This window comes from Heterodontus francisci, unplaced genomic scaffold (genome assembly GCF_036365525.1).
Source record: "Heterodontus francisci isolate sHetFra1 unplaced genomic scaffold, sHetFra1.hap1 HAP1_SCAFFOLD_43, whole genome shotgun sequence".
NCBI lineage: Eukaryota > Metazoa > Chordata > Chondrichthyes > Heterodontiformes > Heterodontidae > Heterodontus > Heterodontus francisci.
The window spans coordinates 21,079,101-21,088,893 of record NW_027141852.1 but is presented as its reverse complement, the minus strand read 5'-3'; positions in this window follow the sequence as shown (position 1 = coordinate 21,088,893).

Here is a 9,793-nt window from a genome sequence, read left to right as displayed (position 1 = left end):
CTCTTGTCCAAAACCTTCAATATGAATCCCCGAGTCCTTGTACCAATAGTTAATGGGAACAATTTTTCCTTGCCAACTTATCTAAAACTGTCATAGCCTTCGACACCTCTATCAATTCACCCCTCAATCTCCTTTGATACAGGCAGAAAAAACCCTGTTTTTCTAACCTAACCTTGAAACTAAAACCCTCCATCCCTGGAACTATTCTGGTAAATCTCCTCTGCATCCTCTCAAGAATCCGCACATCCTTTCTAAAGATTGGTGAGCAGATCTGGATGCAACACTCCAATTGGGGCCTAACCAGAGTTCAGCATAACAACCCTGCTTTTGTACTCAATGTCTCTATTTCTAAAGCCCAAGATCCCACATGCTTTGCTAACCACTCTCGCAATATGTCTGAACAGTTGAGGTGACTGAGCGGTTTCAGCTTCTCTGTTCAGATTGCAGCTTTCACTGGAGGCATGTGTTTAAATCCCACTTCTGACAATTTGATTTTCAGTTACTTTGCAGAGCTTCCTTGAAGGTTTGAGGCAGAGTAAATACTGAGGAACTGTTTCTAACTGCTGAACCGTCAATAACCGAAGGTTACAGATTTAATGTGACTCACAAAACTGGAAAGAACTTGAGGAAAAATTCCTTTCTGCAATGTATGGTTAGGATTTCAGTTATGTGGATAGATTGGAGAAGCTGGGGTTGTTCTCCTTAGAGAGGAGATTTGATAGAGGTGTTCACAATCATGAGGGGTCGTGACAGACCCGATAGAGAGAAACTGTTGGTAGAAGGATTGAGACTCAGGTAAAAGCTGTGGCTCAGTTGGTCACACTCACCTCGAAATCACAAGCTTCTGGGTTCAGAGTTTACAGCTGACACTCCAGTACAGCACTGAGGGTGTTGAAGGTGCTGCCTTTCAGGTGTGATGTTAAACCAAGACCTGGTCTGCATGTTTGGGTGAATGTAAAAGATCCCATGCTGCAATTTCAAACAAGTGAAGAGCAATTCTCCCTGGTGTTGTGATCAATATTTGCCCCTCAATCAGATCAGTTGGTCATTATCACATTGCTGTTTGTGGGTATTAGCTGCTGCATTTCTGACATTACATCAGTGATTACACTTCAAAAGTATTTTATTGTCTACAAAGTGCTTTGATATGTCCAGTCGTCTTGAAAGGTGCTATATAAATGCAAGTCTTTTCTTTCTTTATCACAACACATTACTGTGTAAAAAATGGTTCTTCATGTCACCTCTGGTTCTTCTGCCAATCACCTGATATCTGTGTCCTCTGCTTACTGACCCTTTTACCACTGGAAACAGTTTCTCCTTATTTAAACTATTGAAAACCTCCATGATTTTGAACAAATGTGTCAAATCTTTTCGGAACTTTCTCTGCTGCAAGGAGAACAACCCCAGCTTCTCCAATCTCTCCACATCACTGAAGTCCCTCACCCTGCTACCATTGTGGCAAATCTCTTTTTTATTCTTTCACGGAATGTGGGCATCGCTGGCAACGGCAGCATTTATTGCCCATTCCTAACTTCCCTTGAGAAGGTTGTGGTGAGCTGCCTTTTTGAGCTGTTGCAGTCCATGTGGTGTAGGTAAATCCACAGTGCTGTTCGGAAGGGAGTTCCAGGATTTTGATCCAGTGACAGTGAAGGAACGGTGATATGGTTCCCAGTCAGGATGGTGTGTAGCTTGGACGGGAACTGGCAGATGGTGGTGTTCCTATGCATCCAATGTCCTTCTAGGTGGTCGAGGTCATGGGTTTGTAAGGTGCTGTCGAAGGAGTCTTGGTGAGTTATTGCAGTGCATCTTGTAGATGGTACGCACTGCTACCACTGTTCACTTGTGGTGGAGGGAGTGATTATTTAAGGTGGTGGATGGGGTGCTGATCAAGCGAGCTGCTTTGTCCTGGATGATGTTGAGCTTCTTGAGTGTTGTTGGAGCTGCACTCATCCAGGCAAATGGGGAGTATTCCATCACGCTCCTGACTTGTGCCTTGTAGATGGTGGACAGGAGGTGAGTGATTCACAGCAGAATTCCCAGCCTCTGACCTGCTCTTGTAGCTACGGTATTTATGTGGCTGATCCAATTCAGTTCCTGCGCAACGGTAACCCCCAGAATGTTGATAGTGAGGGATTCAGCAATGGTAATGCCATTGAATGTCAAGGGGAGATGGTTAGATTCTCTCTTGTTGGAGATGTTCATTGCCTGGCACTTTTGTGGGTTGAATGCTCCTTGTCACTTATCAGCCCAAGCCCAATGTTGTCCAGGTCTCTCTACATGTGGACACGGACTGCTTCAGTAGCTGAGGAGTTGCTAATGCTACTGAACATTTTGCAATCATCAGCGAACATCCCCACTTCTGACCTTATGATAGAGAGAAGGTCATTGATGAAGCAACGGAAGATGGTTGGGGCCTCGGACACTACCCTGAGGAACTCCTGAGTGCTGTTCTGGGACTGAGATGATTGGCCACCCACAACTATCACCATATTCCTTTGCGCTAGGTATGACTCCAACTAAAGAACAAAGAACAAGGAAAATTACAGCACAGGAACAGGCCCTTCGGCCCTCCAAGCCTGCGCCGATCCAGATGCTCTACCTAAACATGTCGCCTATTTTCTAAGGGTCTGTATCTCTTTGCTTCCTGCCCATTGCTGTCTCTGTCTAGATACATCTTAAAAGACGCTATCGTGCCCGCGTCTACCACCTCCGCTGGCAACGCGTTCCAGGCACCCACCACCCTCTGCGTAAAGAACTTTCCACGCATATCCCCCCTAAACTTTTCCCCTCTCACTTTGAACTCGTGACCCCTAGTATTTGAATCCCCCACTCTGGGAAAAAGCTTCTTGCTATCCACCCTGTCTATACCTCTCATGATTTTGTACACCTCAATCAGGTCCCCCCTCAACCGTCGGCTTTCTAATGAAAATAATCCTAATCTACTCAACCTCTCTTTATAGCTAGCACCCTCCATACCAGGCAACATCCTGGTGAACCTCCTCTGCACCCTCTCCAAAGCATCCACATCCTTTTGGTAATGTGGCGACCAGAACTGTATGCAGTATTCCAAATGTGGCCGAACCAAAGTCCCATACAACTGTAACATGACCTGCCAACTCTTGTACTCAATACCCCGTCCGATGAAGGAAAGCATGCCGTATGCCTTCTTGACCACTCTATTGACCTGCGTTGCCACCTTCAGGGAACAATGGACCTGAACACCCAAATCTCTCTGTGCATCAATTTTCCCCAGGACTTTTCCATTTACTGTATAGTTCACTCTTGAATTGGATCTTCCAAAATGCATCACCTCGCATTTACCCTGATTGAACTCCATCTGCCATTTCTCTGCCCAACTCTCCAATCTATTTATATTCTGCTGTATTCTCTGACAGTCCCCTTCACTATCTGCTCCTCCACCAATCTTAGTGTCGTCTGCAAACTTGCTAATCAGACCACCTATACTTTCCTCCAAATCATTTATGTATATCACAAACAACAGTGGTCCCAGCACGGAACCCTGTGGAACACGACTCCATTTTGAGAAACTCCCTTCCACTGCTACTCTCTGTCTCCTGTTGCCCAGACAGTTCTTTATCCATCTCGCTAGTACACCCTGGACCCAATGCGACTTCACTTTCTCCAGCAGCCTACCATGGGGAACCTTATCAAACGCCTTACTGAAGTCCATGTATATGACATCTACAGCCCTTCCCTCATCAATCAACTTTGTCACTTCCTCAAAGAATTCTAGTGGAGAGTTTTCTCCCTGGTGGCCATTGACTTCAATTTTGCAAGGGCTCCTTGATGCCCTTGGCAAGAGCAGTCACTGTCTCCTCACCTCACCTCTTGAGTTCAGCTCTTTTGTCCAAATTTGGGTCAAGGCTGCAACGAGGTCAGGAACCAAGTGGCTCTGGCAGAAACCAAAATGAGCATTGATGAGCAGGTTATTGCTGTGTAAGTGCTGCTTGATAGCACTGTCAATGACACCTTCCATCACTTTACTGATGATCAAGAGGAGGCTGATGGGGCAGTAATTGGCAGGGTTGGATGTGTCCTGCTTTTTGTTTGCAGGACATACCTGGGCAATTTTCCATGTTGCTGGGTAGATGCCAGTGTTGGAGCTGTACTGGAACAGCGTGGCTAGTGGCGCGGCTAGTTCTGGAGCTTCAGTCATCAGCACTACAGCCGGGATGTTGTCAGTATCCAGTGCCTTCAGCCATTTCTTGATATCATGTGGAGTGAAGTGGATTTGCTGAAGATTGGCATCTGCGATGCTGGGAACATCAGGAGGAGGTCGAGGTGCATCATTTAGTTGATACTTGTGGCTGAAGATGGTTGCAAATTATTCAACCTTGTCTTTTGCACTGATATGCTGGTCTCCCCTATCATTAAGGATGGGGATATTTGTGGAACCTCCTGTTGATTGTTTAATTATCCACCACCATTCAGGACTGGATGTGGCAGGACTGCAGAGCTTTGATCTGATCTGTTGGTTGTGAGATCACTCAGCTCTGTCTATTGCATGCTGCTTCCACTGTTTGACATGCAAGTAATCCTGTGTTGTAGCTTCACTCATTTTTAGGTCTGCTTGGTGCTGCTCCTGACATGCCCTCCTGCACACTTCATTGAACCACTATTGCTCCCTTGGCTTGATGGTAATGGTAGAGTGAGGGATATGTCAGGCTATGAGGTAACATATTGTGTTTAAATACAATTCTGCTGCTGCAGATGGCCCACAGTGCCTCATGGATGCCCAGTTTTGAGTTGCCAGATCTGTTCATTTCTTCCCTCAGATATAATCGGAAAAAAATTCCAAAGGAATGCATGTACTAAACAAAAAGGAGAGAGAAATAAATACTGACAAAATAGATGGCAGCATTTGCAAGGTAGAAAGATTTATAAGTTTTATTATCGATGAGTGAGAGGAATATATCACACTTTGGGGCTTCTGTAAGTGGATTTACTGATAATTTTGGGAATTGATAGGAAGCTGCTTCATGGTTGGTGGAACAAACTCCCGCCCTTGGGGTGGAGCCAACAGCTGCATCCGTCCAATGACAGACAGAGTAGAAGTACTGTATCAGGCCTTGTTAGCTCAGTTGGTAGAGCATGAGACTTTTAATCTCAGGGTCTTGGATTTGAGACCCATGTTGTGTGGTTGTTCTTCCCTTTTTCAGACTTCATCGGCAGAGAGTTCAAGAGGTGTTTGAAATTAAATTCAACAACATCACCAGATTTCAACTCCCCCCCTCCCAGTGTAGTTGAATGGACCTTCAACCTCTGCCCTCCCCCTTCCCCTCCCTCCCAGAACTGCAACAGGGATCCCCTTGGCCTCACTTTCCACCCCACCTGCCTCCACAGCAGCACAGTGGCGCAGTGGTTAGCATTGCAGCCTCACAGTTCCAGCAACCCGGGTTCAATTCTGGGTACTGTCTGTGTGAAGTTTGCATGTTCTCCCTGTGTCTGTGTGGATTTCCTCCGGGTGCTCCAGTTTCCTCTCACAAGCCAAAAGACTTGCAGGTTGGTAGGTAAATTGGCCATTATAAATTGCCCCTAGTATCGGTAGGTCGTAGGGAAATATAGGGACAGGTGGGGATGTGGTAGGAGTATAGAATTAGTATAAATGGGTGGTTGATCGTCGGCACAGACCACGTGGGCCGAAGGGCCTGTTTCAGTGCTGTATCTCTGAACATAAACACATCCAAAGGATCATCCTCCACCATTTCCACCACCTCCAGCGTGATGCCACCACCAAACGCAACTTCCCCTCCCCTGTCAGCATTCCTAAGGGATTGTTCCTTCCACAACACCCTGGACCACTCCTCCATTACCCCAACACCTCTTTCCCTTCCCAAGGCACCTTCCCATGCAATCGCAGGAGATATAATACCTGCCCTTTTCCCTCCTCTCTGCTCATTATCTAAAGCCCCAAACACTCCTTTTAGGTGAAGCAGCGATTTACTTGTACTTCTTTCAATTATGTATACTGTATTCACTACTCACAATGCGGGCTCCTCTAAACTGGGGAGACCAAAAGCAGGTTAGGTGGAACACCTCTGCTCAGGCCGAAAGCATGATCCTGAGCTTCTGGTTGCTTGTCATTTCAACACTCCCCCCTGCTCTCATGTCAACATTTCTGTCTTTGGCCTGCTCCAGTGTTCCAGTGAAAATCGACCCAAGCTCGAGGTGCAGCACCCGACCTTTTGATTCGGCACTCTACAGCCTTGTGGATTGAACATTGTGTTCAATAACATCAGAGCATGACTGGTGTCAGGCAACCACAAGCATTAACACACTTTGTCCCAGGACAGCTTTGTTATTTAATCTCTCCTGCCCTCTGACCTATCAAACACCTTCCCCTTTGTTCTCTCCCACATGCCCCTCCCTTTCACTTGTTTAAAACCTAATTCTTTTCTAACCTGTGTCAGTTCTGATGAAAGGTCACAGACCAGAAATGTTAACTCTGTTTCTCTCACCACAGATGCTGCCAGAGCTATTGAGTATTTCCAGCACTTTTTGTTTTTATTTCAGATTTCCAGCATCTGCAGTATTTTGCTTTTATTGTGTCAGAAAGTCTTTCCTTGATTCAGGACTCTTACCTCTCTCCAGAATCTCTCTGCTAAAGATTGAACTTTATCTCATTTCACTCACAGCTCAGGGTCAGTGTGGCACAGTGGGAATTCTGGCTGTCTCCCACTTCACAGTCCATCAGTAATGAGAAAACAATGGGGAATATTACTCACATGTTGTCTTCTGTAACTTTTTACAAACACTTTAATGTAGAGATTGTCTTCCAAAGCAGTGACAGAATGGTGGCTTTCGTGTGTTGCTGAAATAGCTTTGTTGAGTTCGTGCTGTACTAACAGTTAAACACTTTTTGGTTCAATACCAAGCTTTGGCACTTTCAAACTCTCCTGTGTCTTTTTCTTTGGCTCCAATTGTCAAGCTGTTTGATTTACTCTGAAATTAGCACCAGAGAACCAAGGCACCAGCGAGCATGAGGAGCTGAAATTAGCACAGATCAAATCCACTTAATACTTCTGACTGAAGATGGTTGCAAATGCTTCAGTTTTGCCTTTTGCACTGACTTGCTCAGCACCACCATCATTGAGGATGTGAATGTTTTTGGAGCCTCCTCATCTTGTTAGTTATTTAATTATCCACCACCATTCACGACTGGATGTGGCAGGACTGTGGAGCTGTGATCTGATCCTGAGGGAGATATCCGTGCGTGGAGTGGCGGGATGTATGGAGAGTGATCCTGAAGAGGGTGTCTGAGCCTGGAGTGGAAGCTTTCTGTGGAGGTACAGGCGTAGGCCATTCAGCCCCAGTGTTTTATAAAGGTTTAGCATAACTTATTTGCTTTTACTCTATGCCTCTATTAATAAAGCCAAGTGTCCTGTTTGCTCTTAGCAACCTTTTCAAACCTTGATCAAAAAAGATTGGTGTACATTGTCTCATTCTTCCTCCCAAACTGTATCACTTCACAATTCTCTGTGTAAAATTTTATCTGTTGTGTGAAAGCCCATTTTACCAGTGTGTTTAAGTTCCTCTGAAGTGTGTTACTGTCACTGGCATAGGAAGAAATTCACGAGCATTCTTTGATGCTATCTCCTTGGAAAGAGCAATCTTGCACACTAGCTCAAATGTGGGATTTTGTGTGTTTGGTATCTTTCCTCATCCACCAATATAAGCACAAATCTGTCTCATAATGTACGGTCTAAGAATGTGCCAATGTTGCAAGGTGGTGATAAATTCTTCAGTGTCACAATGTACTCACCAACTGTTTCACTACTTTTCTGATTTCTGGATCCATGTTTGTAGCTTTCCGCGATCTCTAGTGGCTTAGGGTTGAGCCTCACTTCAACGAAGAAACGGAAAATTATGATTTAAAGATTACACTGTCAATCATTCACATCTCTGTCTTCTCCTGAAGTTCGAGTTCAAATTTGTTTGTGAAGTTGAGTCACACGTTAAGACAGCACAGTCTTTTTCTTTGTGAAGGAAGTGATTTGGGAATGACTGTTTGAAACTGTCCCTTCTTGCACAGAAATTCAGTGCAAATACTTGATCACTCACAATTTCCTTGAGAGAAATTTGTTCACAATCGCATTCGACACGGAAACTGCCTCAGCATTAATCTCACTGAAGCAGAATGTGACCGTGTTGTTTGTTTCAGAATGTTGTTGCCGTTATTTGTCGCTTTTAACCGAGACTGGGAGACAGGGCAAGTTTGATCCGAGGTTGGAATATATTATCATTCAGGAGCAAGAAAAATCAAAAGGAACAAAATAAGAAAACCCAGTCTCCAGATTTGAGAATCTGCAGATCCGCTTTGGGAAAGTGAATCAGAGCAGAATGAAGGGTGAACTGTCCAGAAGAGATGAAGACACAGCTCAGTCAACACGTTACCCTGGTTTATGATGCTGGAACATTCATCACACAGAAATGATTCAACCCAATGACAAACATTCTTCCAGCTGATAATTTATGCTACTGATTTAAGGACTGTTTCATGTGGTTACCGAGTGACGACGAGAAGATATTAAACTTTGTTCTATTCAATCTAGCTGTGATGAAGTTTGAATTTGTCTCCCTTTTATAAACAGTATTTGAAGGGTCTTGGTAACAATGTTCAGTGTTGATGAGAGTGGGGTCTGGGTGAGAAGCTGCTGAGTGTGACAGGGTCAGGACTGGATGCAGGAAGTTCTCTGACAGTCTCCCTCTATCTCTCTAATGGGTTTGAATTGATTTACGACTGGTAGCTTTTATTTTACTTTTCTTATTTAGAGATACAGCACTGAAACAGGCCCTTCGGCCAACCGTGTCTGTGCCAACCAGCAACCACCCATTTATACTAATCCTACATTAATCCCATATTCTCTACCACATCCCCACCATTCTCCAACCACGTACCTACACTAGGGACAATTTACAATGGCCAATTTACCTATCAACCTGCAAGTCTTTTGGAGGTGGGAGGAAACCAGAGCACCCGGCGGAAACCCACACAGACACAGGGAAAACTTGCAAACCCCACACAGGCAGTACCCAGAACTGAATCCTGGTCACTGGAGCTGTGAGGCTGTGGTGCTAACCATTGCGCCACTGTGCTGCTGTTGGTGCTTTGATAAATGAAGGAAGTTCCCTCCACCCATTTTTTTTGGACAGACAGTGTGGTATAAGGATGTAAAGGGTTAATGTTGAAGATGGTGGGATCAACCCCTCCCACTGTCAGAGTGATAATGTAACAGTCACATGAGATGAAGTTTGGGAGAAGAGAGAGCAGCACCAAGGATGCTCGCTTAGCAGGCTTGATGAGTGTGTATTTTGTATTGTGTAAATTAGAAAAGAGTTCTTAGTTCTTTCAGCAGGAAATGTGTCCAGAAAATATCGAGACACTCACAATTTTATTATTCAGGAGTCAGAACACAGATATTAATTCCAAGTGACAGTTCTGGGACCAATTAACAAAAAAAATAGAGAATAATATTGCTCACTGATTGAAATCCCCCAGTGAGGAGACAGTTAAACAGGTGATCTATTGGGGCATCCTTCGATCCAAGGTTTCAGCAACATTTAATCTCCCTTTTTGGTGAAATTCTCTGTTATTTGCAACTTATTTTATCAGCTTTGATGGGTGAGTGAAAAAACTGAAAAAATGGAACAGTTCCATCCTTTCTTTTCTTCCTTCTTCTCTTCTTTCCATCAGTTTCTCTTTTCTGTCCCAGATCAATACAATGATGAGAATCCCAATTTAATCTACTGTTTCTGGTGTTTTATCCATTCC